This window comes from Vicia villosa, linkage group LG7 (assembly GCF_029867415.1).
Source record: "Vicia villosa cultivar HV-30 ecotype Madison, WI linkage group LG7, Vvil1.0, whole genome shotgun sequence".
NCBI lineage: Eukaryota > Viridiplantae > Streptophyta > Magnoliopsida > Fabales > Fabaceae > Vicia > Vicia villosa.
The window spans coordinates 60047061-60067243 of record NC_081186.1 but is presented as its reverse complement, the minus strand read 5'-3'; the positions used below and the strand labels follow the sequence as shown (position 1 = coordinate 60067243).

At 32.3% G+C, this 20183-nt stretch overlaps 1 long non-coding RNA gene across 1 annotated transcript; it reads right to left on the bottom strand.

The window, feature by feature from the left end:
* Window positions 1–1344: 1344 nt before the first annotated feature.
* LOC131617272 (uncharacterized) lies at window positions 1345–3320 on the bottom strand. The gene is made up of 2 exons (XR_009288519.1): window positions 3050–3320; window positions 1345–1605 (listed from the first exon to the last, which is right to left on the bottom strand). It is a non-coding gene; the product is annotated as an uncharacterized LOC131617272 (long non-coding RNA).
* Window positions 3321–20183: the final 16863 nt, after the last annotated feature.

The window sequence follows — 20183 nt, the reverse complement described above, 5'->3', positions numbered from 1 at the left end:
AGAGGATCGCGATGATCTTTACGAGCATAATCAAACAAACACCTTAAGTCCCACCTCTTTCTCACAAGAACCTCCACCATAACAAGAATGGAATAAACAAAACAAAGAAACCTATAGAGTACTATAGATACGTTGGGTGCTAATACCTTCCCTTCGTATAACCAACCCTCTTACCCAAGATCTCTCCCCCACTTTTAAGGTTATTGCAACTTTTTTCCTTTTCCTCTTTTGGAAACAATAAAAAGTTTGGTCCGTACAAAAGAAAAATCATTTTTATGAGCACTCGAGCCCAAAGAAGGCATCAGGTGTCTCATCCCGAAAAAAGACAACGATTTTTCCCCGCGACACTATGGAGCAAGATTTTTTAAAGCTAGCTGGCATATGATTAAAGAGGATGTAGTGGCTGCTATTCAAGAGTTTTTTGACCATGGAGAAATTTGCAGGAAATTTAACCAAACTGTGGTGACTTTGATTCCCAAGCATTCTGCAACTACTTGTATAAAGGAGTACAGGCCTATTGCAGGGTGCACAAATTTCTACAAAATCATTGCTAGAATTCTTACTGCAAGATTAGAAACGTGCTACAGGGATATTATAAGTCTTTGCCAAGCTGCCTTTATTCCAGGTCAGCAAATACACAACCATATCATGCTTGCTTATGAACTCATCAAAGGCTATGGTAGGAAATATGGAACACCAAGATGCATGATGCAACTTGATCTCCAAAGATCCTATGATATGGTGGATTGGAATGCTCTCAAATGCATTATGATGGAGATGGGCTTTCTCAATAGGTTCATAGACTGGATCATGGCTACTGTCACCATTGTTTCTTATGTATTCAATGTTAATGGTCAGTTGACTACACTACAACATATTTCGTCTTTTACAACAGTTGAAAAGTGTAGCCATAAATGAGAAAAATGTTGCCTAAAAGAAAAGGGGACGCTTTTCAGCCGTCCTCTGTGCGAGCGTTGCCTATTGTTTTAGGGGACGCTTTGTTTTACGTTTTGGGCACAATTTTCTAAAACCCCTAAAATATAAGAAAAGGGGACGTTTTTTCTTGCCATCTTAGGCAACGGTTATAATGTGTTGCTACAAATTGCAACGACGCAAAAACGTTCCCTAAAAGTGAGCATATTCTAAGGGAACAAGATGTTGTCATATCTAAATTAAAAATTATTCTCTAAAAGTGAAATAGTGACAATAGTTGGTAAACAGTGTGAACATTTATTTTGTCACTAATTAATGAGAACCATATAAAAAAATTATTTTGAAAAGAATTTCTCAATCATTAAAATTAGTATACAAGTCATTTAAAAAAAACTAATAACTAAACAAAAGTTTAGAAATGACATCATTCATCATAAAAAGTAAATTACATGAGTTTATCATGTTGAAAGTAAAATAACATACATAAGACCAAAAAGTAAATTACATGAGTTTATCATGTTGAAAGTAAAATAACATACATAAGACCATAGATATAAAATTTATCCTTTACATGTACAAAATGTTTGAGAATAATATCAAACTTCTTCTCTAAACTCTAGACTTGTTCGACTCAAATCTTCTCCCATTCAAAATACCCATGCTTTGGCTGTCCTGCATCAACAAATAAATTATTATATACTTGTCCAATATGATGAGACAAATAGACGATAAAGTTGTGCAAAACTGTCATGATAAAGGAATCCAACATAAGAAATATCAATATCTCAACAATAATTATATAATATATATTAAATTAAAGGAATTGGGATATATATATATATATATATATATATATATATATATATATATATATATATATATATATATATATATATATATATATATAATAAATCCTCGTATTTGTGACTGTATATAATATATAATATTTCTAGGTGTATAATTTAGACACTAATTTTCACATATGGCTTAACTTGTCTCTCTTTCTCAATATCTACCAACATAGACTTGCATGTCCCACTTTTAACTATCAAAGGCCTGGTTAGACTTAGATAGCATATTTAACATGTGCTAATGATGTAAATAATAGCAACTAGGAATTAGCAAAAGTGTAAAACAAATTAAGAATTTAATTGTATCCTATATAATCATTACTTGATACCTCCAGTGATTATAAACACAAATCATATGCGCAAATAAGTTTCAGAGAAAATATGTTGAAGTACAAATTCAACTTTTGGCTTCATAAGACTTATAGAAATATACATCATTTAAATGTGTTAGTGTCCATCGATCTAGAAGTTACCAAGAGTTGTTGGGGTGAAGAGCCACAAGAGTATGAGATTGTAAGTAGTTTGTATTACTTAGTAATAATTGACCTATTAATATGGGTTTAGTTAGAGTCAAATACTATTAGAGTTATAATAGCCATTAGTTGAGATAGTGGGCAAGGTGTCCTATATTTTAAGAGAGTCAGTTTTTATAAGCCTATTAAAAGGGCACTTTGAATTCATTAATAAAATCATCCTATTGGTACTAATCTTCATATCAAAGCACTAAAATATACTTAACTCTCACCTGTGTAAAGCTAATATTAGATTGCACATAAAAATATGCCCATCCCTCTAAAAGACCAGATCCCCAATCACCTATTTCAACAAGAAGAAAAATTATGCTCTAAAAGAGTAATTATGGCACATAATTAACAAACATATCACCACTACAGATAATACCAATTTTGTGAAATTTATGAAACATGTATTTCATTCTAGTGATTTTCTTTCTATCTGAGAAATTGGTGTGTCTACATACACCGATAGTTATGTTAGAGGTTTATTTTATCAATTTTATGTTTCTACATCAAATTCGTATTCCCAATTTACTTTAAGCCAAAATTATTACAATTGGGTGAAACTTGAAATAGATTATATCAACCTCATGTTAGAACCTTCAGTTTCATATTTGATTTCCCAAAACTTATCAAATTGCATCTTTTCTCATTCTAAATAAAACCATAGTTTTCATTCTATTCTTAAATCAGAGAAAGTTAAGAAAACAAAACAAAGGGGAAAAGATGAAGGAAAAAAACAATCAATACCAGGAAGTGAAGGCTAACGCTTGAAGTTGCAGGTGGGTGCCTTAATTGAACAAATCTTGAAAGTGGAACATGAATTGAAAGAGAGAAAGAGTCGAGTTTGTTGAGGTCTGGAAGGGATCTCAATCTTCTACGTCTCTTGCGGCCGCCTCCACCCCTTTTGTTTTAAGATATAGGGTTTGGATTACCTTTTATTTATCTTTTTTTAAATTATATTTATCCTTATCTATGTGATTATTTTTATTTTATTTAAAAATCTAAAACGGGGCAATAAGATTCCACCAAGGAGCGTCGCATGCCCATTATTTTTTTCCTGTTCTTATACACTTTATTTTATTATAATAATTAATATAATGTTAAATTATTTTTTATAGAATAATGTTAAATCTTTAAGCAACATTTAATAATTGTAAACATTTTTTTGAAATATCGTAACAATTAAAAAATGTCCCCAATACTCTCTAAGGGGACAATTAATGAATATTGCAAAAAACAATAACATGAACGCTTAAAAAACGTTCTCATAAAGAGTTTAGGGGACATTTATAAGTTGTTAAGTGTAAAACGTTGCCAGAAATACCTTTTTGGCAACAATTTATACATGTTGCATAAAAAAGTGTTGCTAGAGACAATAAATGTTGTAGTGCTAGGCCAATGAAAGCTTATAGAGGCATTAGGCAAGGGGATCCCATATCCCCTTTTCTGTTTGTAGTGATGATGGAGTACCTTAACAAGCTTCTTGTAAAAATGCAAAAGAATCACAATTTTAAGTTCCACTCAAAATGTAAGAAACTGGGTCTGACCAACTTGACTTTTGCTGATGACATATTACTATTCTGCATTGGAGATGTTACTTCTGTTAGCATGATGATGCAGACTTTTAAGTTGTTCTCCGTGTCTACAGGTTTAGTTGTTAATCCCCAGAAATGTAAGCTTTTCTGTGGAGGGATAAATGATGAGACCAAAGTTGTAATCAGGGAGATTACCAAGTTTGATGATGGTCAGCTGCCAGTAAAGTATCTTGGGGTTCCTTTGACCAGCAAAAGGCTGAATATAACCCACTATCTGCACCTTATAGAGAAGATTATTAAGAGGATTAGACACTGGACCACTAGGCTCCTCAGCTATGCTAGAAGAGTCCATCTCATTCAAAGTGTGGCTTATGCTATAGCTCAGTACTGGATTCAATGTTTCCCCTCCCTAAATTTGTTTCGCAAAAAATTGACACTATTTGTATAGGGTTATTGTGAACAGGGAAACATGATAATAGTTGGAAAAGTCCCATTGCTTGGCACTCAGTCTGCAAACCCAAGTGCAGTGGTTGTCTTAACATTCTCAATCTAACTATTTGGAATCAAATTACCATGCTAAAGTGCTTATGGAACATTCAAAGGAAAGCTGATAATCTGTGGGTGCTTTAGATCTATATCTATTACTTGAAGGGTAATCCTCTCATGGCTGATACGCATAATAGTAGCTGGTCTTAGATCTTTCATAGCATCATGAAGCAAAGAGACAGTATACCTCAGGTACAAGTGCTTTAGGATAAAACGGTGGGTGCAAAGAAATTCTCTATGAAACTGATGTATGATTGTCTTATGGATAATGTTGTTAAAGTTGATTGGAGAAATTTGATGAGTCACAACCCAGCCAGGCCGCGTGCCATGATCAGTTTGTGGATGCAGTGCCATGGTAGACTTCCTACCAAAGATTGACTCCACCGTTTTGGTATGATTCAGGATGCTCTATGTAGCTTGTGCAACAATGAGGATGAAACGATGCAGCATATATTTTTTGATTGCAGGATCTCTTATAGTATTTGGACTCACATCTTGAATTGGATTGATTGACACCACACGCCTCATGCTTGGCAAGATGAATTGAAGTGGATTTTTGCAAATACAAGGAAAAAAGGTTGGAGGGCTAAGCTTTTAAAACTAGCCTTTACTGAGACTATATATGGAGTGTGATATCTTAGAAATGCCACTGTTTTTGGTACTCATGATAGAATCAATACTACACATAGTATTATAGAGAACGTCATTTATAGAGGATGAAAAGATAAGAGTATTATGAAACATATAGCTAGTCTTATGGTGTAAGGCTCTTGTGAGTTATTAGAGTCTGTTGTCTATCTTGTTTAGCTGGATCGCTTGATCGCTTGTGCTTGTATTGTTTTTTGAATTAATGAAATTCATTTTGATTTGAAAAAATAAAATAATAATAATATAATAATAATAATAATAATAATAATAATAGTAACATTTTGTATAAATAAATATTGAACGAATCAGTTTTAATATTGATCGAAAAAACATATTAAATAAAATCAATTAAAAAAATATAATAAATAGTTCTAAATCTTAATTTTTTTGAAATTAAATATTTTATATTAAATTTTATTTAAAATCTGCTTTAGACTTTCGTATGTATTGGGCCAGCCTTGAGTTGGAAGGTTGTGAGAGAAACATTTAACAAAGAACACAAAGATTGTGAAACAAACCAGAAGTAGGACGTGGAAGCTAGGAAGAAAAAACATGATTTCTTGTGGTCAAAATTTGTAGCCAAAGCCAATCCATGAATCATACGATCTTATCAAAAGCCATTAATTTATGTCTCATAGATGTGTGATTATAGCCACAAAGTTTGACACAAAATCTTTATATATGAAGTATAGAATTATGAAAGCTTATAGTTTGGTTTTAAAAAAAAGCTGTCACAACATGTCCTTACTCCATTTTATTTTTAATATTGTATATCAAAACATAATAAAATCTATCATATGATTGAGTATATCCACAAATTAAAAAAGACAAAATAAATTTAAAAAAATCAAAAACATGTGTAGACAATATTTTCATACGGTGTTGTTGTCCTGTTTCCTTTTCCAATTAGCTTTCCTTAGTATAAATATCACCGAACGTTTCAACTTCATCAATGTACAAATCCAGATATTTTTCTACCTCTACCCACAAACTTTTCAACATGATCATGAAGTACATAACTTTAGTATATACTCATCTCAAATGGGTATTACAATTCCTTACATACCATCCCTTTTATAAGCTCCATGTTTTTTATCACTTTCCAATAATGGAAGAGATGAACAATATATGTTATTATGAACACACTCATGATTCAGAAGAAGTAGAATGTTCAGTGTGTCTATGCAAAATAGAAGAAGGAGATGACATTAGAGTATTGAGATGTGAGCATATGTATCACAGACACTGTTTGGACAAATGGGTTGGTTTTAAAAACCATACATGTCCTCTTTGTAGAAAATCAATAAGACCAAGAAGATTAATCACTGAGCTTGGAGCTGAAGTTCTATCATTTAATTTTTGTGCCATTCGTAGTGATAGAGATTGTGATGATTGGTGGATACGTTGAGTAAGACTGACTTTCACTTGGGTTTGGATAATGTTAACAAATTTGTACAAGATTTCGTGATATATGTTAAAGAAAATTGAGATAAGGCGTAGGAGAGATGTTATGATTTTGTATTTGGAGAGCTACGACTGTAGTACTTTACAAAAATGAGAATTTTGTTTACTTATATATAAGTAATACTTTCCACACCGGTTCGTAGTATCAACTGTGATGAAATGTTTATAATTAGTTCACTTTAAACATATTACTAAAGTACTTTTCACAACGGTTGTTTTTATAAACCGTGGTGAAAAGTAGATTAATTTTAATATAAGTATAAAAAAAATAAGGGGTACACATTTTTATAACAAAAAATGAAAAATAATTGATGCTAGAATTCGGTCACTCCTTAACATATATATAGCCACGGTTGTTAAGTTGTACCATGGTGAGAAGTGTTTTAATAATTAAAAAATAAATAAAAGCGACTAAAGATAAGTGGTTACTTCAGTGAAATAAATAGCTGAAGTAAGATTATGTTACAAAATTCATATTTTGTGGCAGGGATATAATTTTTCCATCTCTTTCATACTATATTTTTTAAACAACTTACAAATTATACTTAATCCATACAAAGCAATAATAAATAAAGCATAACAATAACAACAAAAGGTTTCCATACATAATAACAAAAGTTTCCATACATAGAAATTATGTTTAAATTTATTTTTTTCTTATAAATATCTCAAATTTTAGTCCCGTTAAAAAATGACATATTTTGGTCCTTACAAAATTTTTTTGGGTGCAGTTTTAGTCCCTGCTATTTTTTAAAATTTTGAAAATTATGTATTTACCCTTTAACTTTTAAGTTTTTGAATAATTTTTTCATACATGTTTAGAATTCTGTAAAAATATTTATTTACCAAATTTTAGAATTTTTTAAAATGACTAAATGTTTAAAAATGTGAGAAAAATGATGTAGAAACGAGCTAAAGGACCAAGTTGTTACAATTTTTTTTGGCAAAATACTCATTTTGGCCTCTTAACTACACTCTTCGGTTTAGATTAGTTCCTTAATTGTTTTTAGTATTACCTTGGTCCCTTAATTTCTAAAATGTTTCATTTTAGTTTTTTTTGTCTAATTAGAGACGGATTTAGCGACCGATTTCAAAGTTTTTCCGTTGCTTATTAGACAAGAATGACTCAAATGAAATATTTTGAAAGTTAAGGGACCAAGGTGACACAAATAAAATTAAGAGACCAATCTGAACCTAAGGGTATAGTTAAAGAATCGAAATGGATATTTTGTCAAAAAAATTTAAAGGACCAATCTGTTACAAAAAATATAATTTTGCTGAAAATTAATCAAGAGATCCAAAGCAAGATAAGGATTGCCCCCACCACTTATGGTGGATGGGCCGATAACGGAAACCATGATAGGTGGCCCACCAGATCTTAAATGAGGCTCTTGATATCATGTTAAAAAATATGGTTGGGTCTAACTCATCCTTACAAAACCGGCTTGTAGGGTGAAGATTACCCCACTTATAAACACATGTTCAGACTATATATTGTTCGATGCGGAACTCTTAACATTCGTCGTTCAGTTTTGTAAACCAAATCTAAAGAATTAATTTTTTTCAATTTAATTTAATTTAAATTGTCGACTCAATCATTTCTTTATCCCCTTACACCCAAAAATGCTGTTTCTATGCATTTTCACTCTATGACAGTGATGGGTTATTAGTGTTCTTAGAGTCCGAGACTGTTTTTTCCTTTTCAAAAAAATCATTTATATTTCTCTTATTTTCGAGATTGAAATCTCACCTTCCATTATTTCTCTTCAATTATCTCCTAAACAAATTGTCTCTCTCTTCTATTTTACATATTATCTTTTATAAACATAAACATTTTCTTTCTATCACCAAGGTTTGGTAGAAGGAGAGGATGCATAAATCCAAAGTCCATATTTTTATTTATCCATGTAGGTTCCTCTATAGATTCCTTATGATTGATCACATGAGTTTGTCCACTGCTGACCGTTGACAATTGTGTTGGGATTGGTCTGACCATCTTTGTAATTAAGTTCACCACATCCTGCCTAAACACCAATCATTAAGTTGTTATACTCATAATCATACATAACAAAACACAAATCTAATTGAAAATCTCAAAAATCATTTAAAAACATCACACAAGAAATAAAAAATGTAGTACTTACTTTCCTTTTTAAAATAAGCTGTCATAACTTGACCTACACATGACTTTTTATATTTTATACTTCTCATATACCCTTCAGTATAAATATGACATAAAGTTTCAACTTCTAAAAAGTGCAAAACCAGAACATAAGCCAAAAATCACATTTCTCTACCTCTACCCCAAACCATTCATCATGATCATGAAGTACATAACTCTAGTATACACTCATCTAAAATGGCTACTAGATATCCTCATATACCATTCTGATCACTTTCCAATAACTGGAGAGATGAACAATATATGTTATTATGAACACACCAATGAGTCAGAAGAAGGAGTAGAATATTCAGTGTGTCTATGCAAAATAGAAGAAGGAGGTGAGATTAGAGTATTAAGGTGTCAACATATGTATCACAGACATTGTTTGGATAAATGGGTTGGTTTCAAAAACCATACATGTCCTCTTTGTAGAGAATCAATAAGACCAGGAAGGGAAATCACTGAGCTTGGAGCTGAAGTTATTTCATTTAGTTTTGGTGTCATATGTAATGATAGAGATCGTGATGATTGGTGGATACGTTGAGTAACATATATGACTTTCATCATAGGTTTTGTATAACAAATTTATACAACTTATGCTATATATTTGTCTTATCAATTTATCTTGGTAAATGTATATAGTTGAGTAATTATTAAATTAAAATCGTCTTATCAGCTAATTAAATTTGCTTTTGACCAAATTTTATGGGTAACTTTGAATACTATTAAAAATTTTATGGGTAACCTTGAATTTGAATACAATAAAAATAAAAATAAATACAAAAAACGCAGACAAACTAGATCAAAATTTTAGTAAAAATTAATATAAACTAAATCAATTGTTTAGAACAAAACTTTTGTTTTCTAATACATTAGTTGAAAGTGAGAAACTCTATAGCCCTCTCATAAGAATATCTACTATTCTCTCCCTATTTTAGCAAAAACAGTCTCGTATTTATGAAGAGAATAAATATTTAATTTACAAGTATACATTCTAAATATTTTTGAGAAATCGGTTGGAAATCCACCAAAAACTATGATGAATTTCTATCAATTTTGATGAATAAAATTGTTATCACTCACACAATGACGATGAAATTCAGATATGATAATTTTGCTAACAAGTTTTTATGCAAAGAAACACAATATGAAGAATAAGAAAGAATCTATTTGGTGGCGAAACCTACTCTTACAAGAAGGTCTTGGTAACTCGAAAGCAAACCTTTTTATCAATAATATCTGCAGTAAATTAGAGGATGGGGTTCTATTTCATGGACTTGGAGAGAAATTCTCTCAAGAGACCATTGTTCATCAATGAGAGTTTTATTGACGTCCGTTGACTCAATTCAAAAAACAAAGGTCATAAAATTATATATCTGGTTAAGGGAGTGTCGAATGGTTACCCCGTTTGAAATATCCCCTATTACATTTTAGATTGGATGGTTTCTTGTCGTTCTTCCTTCATTAGGTAGTTCTTGATGATTATATTTTTTTGTTTCTTCGAATTGATCTTTGTTTTTGTCTTCCTTTGAATCTTTGTCTTCTAAGAGAGTTTTCTCTAATATGTCACAATCAAAGACTTCTACATTTGCAAAGTTGGGGTTAGTTTCATCCATGTTAACATTTATTGATTCTTATAAAGTTAAGGTTCGTTCACTATAAATTATAAGGTTTGATTATAAGTGGAATATTTTAGAAAGAGACCATCATGGACTTTAGTGCCGAATTTACCAAGGTTATCTTTTCCATTATTTTAGATAAAACACTTACATCTAAAAAAAATGGAAGTGAGAAATTATTAGGGTTCCTTCCTTTTGATTCATAAGGTGGTAACTTTAGAATTGACAAAATCAATATATGATTCATTACATAGAAATAACAAGCGATCCAGGCTGCATCAGGCCAAAAATATTTAGGAAGGTTGATTTTGTTAAGCATCTTTCTTGCTAGATCTTCAAAAGATTTATTTTTCATTCCACTACCCCGTTTGGTTGAGAAGTTCATGGATCACAAAAATTACGTTCCATGTCATTCTAAATACAAGTGTTTGAATTCTAGATTTTTAAATTCACCTCTATGATCACTTTGGATAGATGCAATGCTTGAGCATTTTTTGTAAGGGATAACTTTGATTAATTTCTGAAAGGCACTAAACACATACTTTATGAGAATAGTCGCTCACTGTAACAAAGGTATAATAGCTACCGCAAAAAATCGTGGTTCAAGATGAGTAAAAAAGATCCATGTGTTAAAGTTGTAAAAGTCTATTTATATAAATAACATGTTATGATTTAAATGAGGTCTTTAGTTGTTTACCCTTTTAGAATGTAATACATAATAGAGTTTTTAACTCCTTGTGTGCCAATTTATTTTAAACGGTCCATGTGGATATGGGTTATAGCCATGATTTGTTCTTTTTACTTAACAACCAGGCATAATTTGAAAATAATTTATTAAAATTAATAGTGTATGTATTTCACTTTCTTAAACTAGTAAAAAGAGATTGATTGTTTTGCACTTTTTACGACTTTGCACTTAGCGAATCAAAAGTTACTTCGTTACCTTGTCACATAACTGGACAATACTAAGCAAGTTATGCTTTAAACTTTCATCTAATAAATCATCCTCAGTCATTGGATTGGAAAAGTTACCTGTAGTTGCACGTCCCTAATAAATTTAGGGGGAACACCCCAATACAATTATTTTTGTTACTTGTCTTATCGCTTTCGCTTATTATGGTTTATTGAGTCTTCTTCATGATTGAACATCTCTAAATCAAGTTCGAATCAATTTGTTTTAGCGTGCATAAATCAATGGTAATATTTGAGCTTAATTAGTTTAGTCAATTTCATGATTTAATGGAATAAGAACAATGTGGGTTATTGATTCAAGTTAGGTGGAAAGAAAATTCTCAAAGTATCTTGAAAACTATGAAAAAAAAATGAGATTTTGTGAGTTTGATTCGAATCAAGGACATAACCTGACTCGAATCAAATTGAACAGAGACAAACCAAATTTTTTTCAAACACCTTGATTTGAATCAAGCAATTCAGGGTCACCTCTGCTTGATTTGATTCGGATCAGACAAATTTACCGCATTTTATTTTGCCTATGTTTGAAATGATTAGAATCTAATTTAACACTTGATTCAAATCATGGAATTTCATATTCATATCAAACTTTATACTTCATTTGAATCAAATGGAAAATGGGTCAAAATTCTTTTTCTTTCTTATTACACTTCACTTGCTCATTTGACCAAAATTATGAAATGTTCTTGATTCGAATCTAACCAACTTTTTTATCCATTTTTGTGCCTAATCTCAAGCACATATAAAATTATTTTGTCATCATTTTTATTGTGTAAAAATAAATTCATAGTCAACATTGGGATTTTTGTGAAAATCAACACCCTCTTACTTTTGAGAAGTTCAAAACCCCTGCAACGAAATTCTTTCATCTTTAAACCCTAGTTTGATTTCAGATCTTAATAATGAGAGATTCTTAATTGATTTAGGGATACGACATCTTGAAACTATGTGTTCTTGAATATTTGATTGATGCTTTCAAGTAGCTTGCCAGATTGTGGCTGTTTCATTGGATGTTACAAATTCCAATGAAAAGAAGAAGGTTCTTCTCTTCAAATTACCTTGGTAGTGACTGTGTGGAAAGCTATAGACAAGGTGTAGTTCTTTCAAATATTTAGACACTTCATAGCTCAAGGAAATAATAAGATCAATGGGTGATTGCTACACATTAAGGCTTGAACCAGATTGGTGAAGTTGGAAGATTCAATAAGCGTGAATTGAGTTAAGATTATGCAGAAGTGTTTGGCATTACGATGTATACAAGTCAAGATCCATATAGGAGATTTATTTTTCTCAGCATTATCATGGATTAGTGATTGTATGAAGTCTTGTAATATTTTTCAAAATAAAAAGTTAACAAAGTAGGTTCCATTGGGAAACCATAAAATAGTGTAGTAGGCAAAGCGAGGAAGAACGCTGAAGCACTGTAAATCCCGATGTCCTCTCTCTCTCTCTCTCTCTCTCTCTCTCTCTCTATCCCTTGCATCAAATTTTCGTAGGATATTGGCGCTTAGGTTTTCAATTCTTATTGTAGTTTATTGTTAATTCAATTGGTAGCGATTTATTCGTAAGGTTAGGTTTTGTTAGAATTGGTGTCTAATCGTGCATTAGTGGTGATTAAATTCAGGGAATGTGTTGAGATTAAAATTTACTGAAATTGAATCATTGTATAAACACGCCTTGAGAAGTATACAACTGATTTATGTATCATCATAAAACCATCTTTAGTATTTGTGAAGTTATTAAGTGTTAACACTACGCCAAAAAGGCCTTTAGATAGCGCACCTTAGACAGCGCTTTTATAAAAAAGCGCTGCTATAAGTAAAATAAAAAATCAAACACGGAGACTGTATACAAATTCAGCTAAGGCAGCGCACCATAAACAACGCTTCTTTACAAAAGCGCTACTATAAGTTCGCGAATTAATAAGTAACTAAATGAATGAAAAAAAGCGCTGGTGAAGGCCCTAGAAAAGGCAGCGCTTTAGAAAAGCGCCGCTAAAGATCTTGAATAGAAAGCGCTTTTATAAAACGCTGCTAAATGTAGAAAGTGCTGCTATATGTAGAAAGTACTGCTACATGTTGAAAGTGCTACTAAAAGCCAACATCAGGCTGCTTAAGGTCAAAATAAAAAAAATTAAAACATAATATCAGACTAAAACCCTAAATTAACCAAAAGCCCTCATTCTAATTTACGATCGTTTCTTCTTCTTCGCTGCAACGTCGTCCCTCCTTCCTTCTTGCTCCGACCGTCCTTCCTCCTTGCTTCGACCCTCCTTTCGAATCCGACTCATCTCCGACTGGACCTCTGCCACGGTCCGACCGGAGGTCCTTCCTCCTTGTTTTTTCGTTGTTTCTTCAGTTTTGCCTATTTTCTCTGTAACTGAAATCACTTGTCTTGTATTGGGGTCACTCACTCTTGCTACTTCTTTTACCAATTGATGAACTAGGTAATGCCTAATATCTCTCAACTATTACTCTGCTTCTTTATTCAAGTGCTACTATAGTTTTTCTTTGTTTTGATTTTGTTGAAATTGATAATGATGAAATTGTTAGGGTGTTAATGTTAGTGTTAATATTTTCAAACAATATTGTTGAAGTTGATAAGTTCAATATTGTTAGTGTTAATAATTCAAATAGACATTAGATGTGAAGTTCATATTTCAATCTCTAATTTTAGTGTTGAAGTTGATATTGATGATATTGATAAGTTCAATATTTAATAATTGATTGTTCTTCATCCATTATGTTTGATTTGTGTAGATTTTAAGTGTTACTTTTTGTCCTGTGCTTTTGCTTTTATTTTAGAGGTTTTGTTTTTCCTATTCATCCACTGTGCTTGAAGTGTTACATTATGAATTATGAAACAAAAGATATGATTTCAGGAGCTGAATGTTGATAAAGATTTGATTCCAATTTACTTTAGTGTTATGCGGATTGGTGTAAGTCATTCCTTTAACATGTTCACACACATTTTTAACCAAGGTAACTATAAAGTGATTTGCACTAATTTAAACAAGCATAGTCTAAATTGTCAGGGAAGCTTTGATTGAGCAGTTGAGAAGATGGGAAATTAATATAGTGCCTATTTGGCTAAGCTTTTTTACAAAAGGTTGTTGATTGTATAGCGTATTTTTTTATTGAATCCTTAGAAGTTGAGTTATTCATTACATGAAAAATTGATATAGATTGTATTTTTATATTTTGATTCCTGAAAAAAGGTTATTTTTTAATTTAGACTTCACTATGCCTATATATGTATCTATGTTATATATTCACGACACCGACATGTTATATAAATACTTTATGCTATGTTATATATTCACGACATGAAAATAATATATAGACATTGAAAATTATGTTTCTTAGTGTTGATTTGTTTATGACTACTAGTACTAATTTGTAAGCCTACTTGAGAATTTTCTATCTAAGCTTATATTCAAATGAGTCAAAGCTTATACTATGGGAATGTAATTTAGAGTTAACAGGCGAGAGTAAGAATCAACCTGCAACTTTACTTTTTATTCAAAATCGGATGGCTCATCACAGAGTATTAGAATGCATACAAACTTTACTTTTTATTCAAAATCAGAAAAATTAATTTGCACTAAAAATTATAAAAATCAATGCAATTGTTTAATGTAATAAATTTAAGCTTCGTTGTGCAATGCTAGACTTATTTTCTTTACTTGTATCAGAAGTGCTACTACTAGTAGATTTAGACAAAGAATGGTTGTTGTTTGTTGTTCTTATGCCCCTGTATCTGTCTTTCATCAAATTCAAACCCTTATGGGATTTTTCTCATCATTTTTTGGATCAGTTTATGTCTTTGATTTCCAGTATTGGTTTCCTTTCTAAGACTCACTACTCTCTTTGATTTTCCTCATCAGAGAATTGGGCTGCCTTTCATTTGGTTATAGTTTGTTACTACCATCATGTAATACCTTTATAGTCAGTTAGAATATTCTAATGAGTATCAATTACAGAGTTAGTAGAAAATGATATAAGCGAACTTGATAGTGTAAACAGACTAACAAATCTATATAACCTTTAGAAAGTGTTTATAAAGTTGTTTAGATTTTTCAACTCTATGCATTTTCAATGTTAGTGTGCTTACTAAAAAGTTGGTTAAGACTTTTTTGTATCGGTGTAGTTAGTCGAAGACCATCACCGATTCGAAGAACATCAAAGCAACATCATCTGCCGTCGGCACCAATAACCCCTCTTCTTTCTTTGGTAAGTCAAGTTCAAATTCAACATTATCGACTCGTTTATTTATGTTCTTTTGAAATAATTGCGTAAATAATTATAGTGTTTTTGTTTACTTTACCTAGTAGTAATTCCATGGATAAAAATTGGATGACTGCTGATCGATTGTCAAAAGAGTACGAGAATGGGGTATTGGAATTCGTTAAGTTTGCTTTTGAACACGTCAAAGACTCTAGTCGAATGAAATGTCCTTGTTTGGGTTGTTGTTATGTGGGTCGGGTTGACGCAGATGGATTAAAATCGCATTTACTAACGCGTGGGATTGATCAAAGTTATAAGTGTTGGATATATCATGGTGAGAAAATTAACGAGAATGTTGAACCGGAGGAGAAAAGTAATACGACGACCTATGCTCTAGACAACAATGAAACGAATATATACGATTGTGATTGAGTCGAAGAGATTGCATAAGCACTTGAAGAAGATCTTAAGGATTGTCCCAAAAAAATTGAGAGGTTGGTAAGCGATGCAGAGAAACCGTTGTATAAAGGTTGCACTAAATTCACAAGATTGTCTGCGGTATTAAAGTTGTACAACTTAAAGGCGGGCAATGGATGGTCGGATAAAAGTTTCATAGAGTTATTAGCCCTTATGAGAGATATGCTTCCGGAGGATAATGTTCTTCCTAATCGAACCTATGAGGCCAAAAAAATGTTGTGCTCTATTGGCATGAGCTATGATAAGATACATGCTTGTCCAAACGATTGCATTTTGTTTCGAAACGAATATGCATCGTTAAATGAGTGCCCTTAATGCGGTTTATCTCGATATAATAAAAAATTGTCTCCAGCAAAAGTCTTATGGTATTTTCCTATAATTCCAAGATTTAGGCGCATGTTTCGTAGTGAAACCGATGCAAGACACTTGACTTGGCATGAAGATGAAAGAATTATTGATGGAAAGTATCGACATTTGGCAGATTCACTACAGTGGTTTAAAATTTATGATGAGTATCATGATTTTGGAGAAGAAGCAAGAAACCTTCCCTTGGCATTATCTACTGATGGAATGAACCCACATGGTCTTCAAAGTATCTCACATACCATATGGCCTGTGATTCTTATGATTTATAACCAACCTCCATGGCTATGTATGAAGCGTAAGTACATGATGTAACACCCCAATTCTACCCAAGCATTTAGGCAAGAGAATATCAGAGTATTAAAATTTCATACAACACAACTAGGATGTTACACTAAGTAACCAAACAAACACCTAGAAAACAAACGGACATCAGCGATGCCAAAAGCATACAACACCTGCCAATAAAACGATACATAACACACGGTGTAGCGGGGAAAATCTGATATCGAAGCCATGGGATTGACTCGAATCAATATTTCGTTTGAAATCGCCACCGCGCTTTATTTTTTCAAAGGAAAAGGGAAAAGAACGTAAAACCCAAAGTTTTGTTTTTTTTAAAACAAGAAAGAGAACTCAGGTTCGGGTGTTGATTATACAAGGGGAAGGTTTTAAGCACCCCTCATATCTGTGGTACTCCACAGGAACCTTTTTGAAAATCTGTGTCGTGTGTGCTAAGAAAGGGTTTGTTTTATTTTTAAAATAAGCTCGGCAAAACGTGAAGCCTTGTGCCTACATACCTCCTCAGTGCAATGGAGAAGTCAGAGCTAATGTAGTTCCGCTTAAAAGGGAAAACATTTTAAAAACCGAATAAACACTTTATCGTCGTCAGAGAGAAATACTCAGCCATTGATCTTGAGCATGAGAACAAACGAGTTCTTTGCATCGCAAATGAAAGAAGGGCTCCAACTCGGATAAAATCGACGAGTATGACACTAGCTCTCTCACGCGGAAAAGATCTCATTATATCAATCAATTTCAAAATCGTGGGGTATAACCACTCGTTTCGACAATTAACAGTGTCTAAACTTTGAAGAAAAAGCCACTAAGGGCAAAAGATATTTTTAAAGAAAAGGTTTAAAAAGAGGTTTTACAAACATAAGAAGGTTTTTGAAAAAGGGAGAAGATTTTGAAAATTTAAGAATGGGAGGAGATGAAGAGGCTATCCTATTGCGTAAAATAAAAGCTAACGAAAGAAACGATCTAACCGAAGAAGAAGCCAACACTTGACATTGTGAGTCAAGGTAGATTTCCCATCCTTTGGACTTATCAAAACCAAACCAACACATTACTTGGGGATCCAGATGAACTTATTATCTTAGAACCACTTTGCATTAAGCATATTAAAATTCTAACGAAAATCGGGCAGAGTAACGGCTATTTTCGGGTAAAATCCTTATATCAATACCTTGGAATTAACCATCAAGGGCTTTTAAGGAAATACCTGCACATACAAACAGACAACAATCCAATGCCAGACAGACAGAACAATCACAGAGTAATAACAGAATGAGGGTCCAGAGGCACTAAGTCCATAAGTCCGAATCTCCAAAATGCTCGGGATAATAACCAATAGTCCAAGAGAGAACCTTAAGTGTTTTTTAGATTTTTGTTGTTTATTAGTGTTTTAGCATAAAAGTAAAGTATGGTCCAAGTGGACAAAAAGAAAATGGCGGAAACATAAACATATGTCCAAATGGACAAAGAGAAAATAGCGGAATATAAACGTCCAAATGGATAGGAAAAATAGCGGAATGTAAATATGATGAAATGATAAAATAAAGCGATAAAGCAAGAAATATAAAGAGCGGTATAATAAATTGCGGAAATTAAAGTAAATTGTTAGATGTTAAAGATAACCATCTTGAAACTTGTCAAGTATGTTATCAAAGTTAGTAGTAAAGATCGATGGTGAGTGAAGGATGTTCTCGGATTTAAATTCAATGGACATTTATCAGAAGCTTGATAAAATCATAGCGACTACACGATAAACCTCCATAAGTCTTAAATCAACCGCATACAATTCTCTTCCATTTTTTATCTTTTTTATTCGGGACACGAAATTTTGCGCTATGTTAAGCAGATCGCCAAGTGATTTATGTAGAAATCACCCTACAACGAGGCCGGTCAAAACTTTATGTTCTAATGCATGCGAGAGAAATGATATGTAGATCATTCTCCGAAAGCAATACCGCACGAAATGAAAATAGGTAACAATCTAGTCTTTACTAAGAATCCATAAGAATTCTCAAAGTATTAAGACTTTTATCGATCAAAAGAAAAAAAAAGAAGAAGAAGAAGATAAAAATCATAAAAGATAATCAACTCACACTATCATTAATATCGTTCATCTAATATTATGGATTTGGTCATTTCAAACCTATCAACATCCTAGATCCAATGATATTAATGAAGTGGAGGAAGAAGGAAACCAAAACAAGCATAAAAAAGGCAAAAAAAAACCACATTCTGCCAGCAGGAAATCGATTTCATGCAGGGGAAATCGATTTCCATAGTGCAGTTTTAAAAAAAAACAAGTTACGTACAGCATGAAATCGATTTCAGCCTTAAGGAAATCGATTTCATCAGTGTAAATTTCAACAAAAACATCATTTAAAGGCATGAAACTTGATTTGAACAAATATACAAACACCTTATGATCATATATCCATTGGAGCACGAATTTTCCATCAAACCACCATCAAATAGCACCAATATAGCATCAAAGATGCATTGAACACAAGCAACAAAGATCTACATCTTAGAATTTAGGAATTTACCAATTCTTGAATGAAGTGTTGAAGTAGCTTCAAGAACAAGCACAAAGTGTGTAGATCTTTCACAATTGGAGATGAACAAGCAAAGAAAAGAGTGAAATGTAGGAGGCTTAGTTCAAAACTAGCAAGATTCAATGTGAATCTCTCTAATTCTATGGAAAATGAACTTTGGGTGAGGGTTTTGGAAAGGGTGAGAAATGAATTTGCAAGCAATTTTTTGGCTCTCCAAGCTTGTGAAATGAGAGAGTAGAGGTCTCTATTTATAGAATTGGAGCAAGAATAGTGGTAGTTTGGTCTTTTTGAATTTGGTAATTAGCTTATGTTTAATTGGTGTTTAAATGGTATTTAAATGGTAAAATGAGGTTTAATTGGGTTTAATGAAGGAGTTAATTTTGATGAGGTGGAAAATTGGTAAAATGATCATATAAAAAAGGTGCCAAAATGATGTCAAGCTTCCCTCCTTATATTTTTTGAATTTCGCCTTAAGTAAATCGATTTCCCTAGGAGTGAAATCGATATCACACTGTTCCAGAAGAGAATTTGGCGCAAAATACACTAGGGAAATCGATTTACCCAGGAGGGAAATCGATTTCATGCTGTCCAGATTGTGATTTTGTTGAAGATTGCTGCAGGGAAATCGATTTACCCAGTAGGGAAATCGATTTCATCAGTCCAAAATGTGAAAAATGCCTTGTTTATTGCATGTCTTGGCTTGGTACCTACAAAACAAAAGCCTACAAAGAAACAAAGCAATATTTTTGGTATTTGGGTTAGTACAGTATGCATACAAGATAAACAATCATTGGTGCTTGATGGTCCCTCTTATTGATGAGGTGAGTGCAACACCACAAACAAAACTTCCAAGTGAAGCTCTTGATTAATGATTAGGATATGAATGATATAGGATCTTAGGGTCAAAAATTGGGGTATGACAGATGCCCCTATTTAAGTTTCTTCGATTTGGAGATACGATGATTGGAAATCTTCGTTTTGACGAAATCGAAGAGACTTAAATATATAAAGCACAATT